The following is a 2195-nucleotide window of genomic DNA, read 5'->3' as shown; positions in this document are numbered from 1 at the left end:
TCATATAATGACGTCATAGTTTACGTCATTTATCTATATATATTATAGACGGCACTGGCAGAAAATATAAATCAACAAGGATTTGATACGGTTTTTAATGAAAATACATTACAGATTTTGTTATGTTAAAAGAAAACTAACCTGGCTTCTATAACTTTACCGTTTTTCTATTTTTCTATCTAACGTAAGGGTACCCAAATTGCACCTATTTAGAAAAAATAGCAACGGAAATCTTACAAGATTTCCTAGAGACAAAACAATTTGTATTTTTATGATTTGATACTATGCACGTCTTTTAACATAGGTAAACATATTTGAATATACACAAAACGTTCGCAGTATTTATCAACAGATGGCCTGTTTTCTGAAAAAGCAAAATGTACGAAAACGTCACCATGCGACGTCATCAAAACGTCATCTTTTTAAAATTAGCAAATACAATATATTATAAGTATCCATTTCGTAAAATATGAAGAGTAAGCATAGACTAATATCCAATTGTTCAAAATATTTGAAGAAATTAAACAAAAGCTCGGTTATTAGACTTTTGACGATGTGAATTTAAGCATGGGTGCAATTTGGGTACTCCTCATTACAGAATCATGGATAGTTTGAAGGTTGATTCAAACCCATTTTTTATGACTCAATATGGATCAAAAATAAAATTGGTGTATCTATACAATGAAGAAGGATAGGGCTACAAAATAAACACAGTATGGACATCTTTCTCTTGGTCATAAAAAAATGTAGATGAAAAAACTGTCAAAATAGGTGCAATTTGGGTACCGTCACGTCAATTTCGGCTAACAGTCAGAACAGCTCAACTACATTTCAACGAAACAAATACTTCTTGAGCAGTGGCGTAGCCAGGGTTGAAATATTTTTTTTGCCCTTTTATACAGAAAATTATTTTTTATTTAAGCACATGTACTCCCCCAGAATCCGACACTAGTAAAATTTTTGTTTAAATCCAAAATACTCACCAATTCATAAATTTATATTTTTAACCAAATTTTGTTGTTTCCTCGAAAGTACCATCATTCAATTCATAAATATTTGATGTAAAGTTTCCCACCCAATCTTATTTTTGACATATCAAAAACGGACCCCATTACAGCGGCACTTCTCTATAATTTAGGAAAATTGGAATAGAGGAACTGAAATGACTTCTCTTTCCAGGAATTTGAGTCTACAACCTTGGGTTTTTGATTATTGATTACTGAGCTAAACGCGTTATAAAAATACCGGGCGTCCGATCGTCCGGTCTTGTGTACAATTCTTGTCAGATTAAGTGCAACTCGTATCATAAGCAATGTCTTTGGCAATTTGGAAAATAAGTCGTAATCAAATATTTTTAACCAGTTATGACCCTTTGAAATATGAATTGTATTATGGAAATCTTTTATTTCTCTTAAGATATTGAAAATAAAAAAGAAAAAGAACAAAAGTGTTTGTTTTAGTTATTCCTTTGTTCCTTGTCCTTTGATAGATAAAATATGACATGCAATGTGCATGGCGGGGAACATTGGATCTTTGTTCGTTACTGATTTAAAATAAAATTAGTATTTGAACCTAGATAGAAACGGGAATTCATAAGCCTATGAATTATCACGATCTATTACAAATTAAGTTTTTTGTCACGTCGTTTTACCATGTCGCAAGAAACGATATCAGGATATGGTGTTTTAGTTGTTTGTTGCTATAGTCTAATGAGAAGCCATCACTCCACTAGGTTCAATTTCAGATGAAACATGTCCACGGTCTTCGTACCAGTCCTCTCTGTTTGCCTTAGCCGATGACGTAGATTTTTTTTTACGGAAAAAGTTAACTTGAAACACTATTCTGCGATTGAACTATCTTGTTAAAATAAACTTAATTATCCTAAATGAAAGACCAGACATACTGCTTCGAAAATGACTGGACGTTATCCTCATATCGTCAGCCTTGTTACCTTTGGATACTTCCGAGTTGAACTGCTTCTATTTTTTTTTGTCAAAATGATGTGGATGCTTGAGCATCTGAGCATACATGCAAGCTACGCCACTGTAATGAGGAATGTAATAAACTAAGTGTCCAGTGTTTTTGTTACGCTTACGTTTTCTGGGGGGAAATGCCGACGTCGTAAATGATTTCAGTTATTTGAAGACGTTACGTTTGTGGACTCAGATTTATGCACGCCGTCACATCATATGAAA

Source organism: Mytilus edulis, chromosome 3 (genome assembly GCF_963676685.1).
Source record: "Mytilus edulis chromosome 3, xbMytEdul2.2, whole genome shotgun sequence".
NCBI classification, from domain to species: Eukaryota; Metazoa; Mollusca; class Bivalvia; order Mytilida; family Mytilidae; genus Mytilus; species Mytilus edulis.
This window is presented reverse-complemented; position numbering follows the sequence as displayed.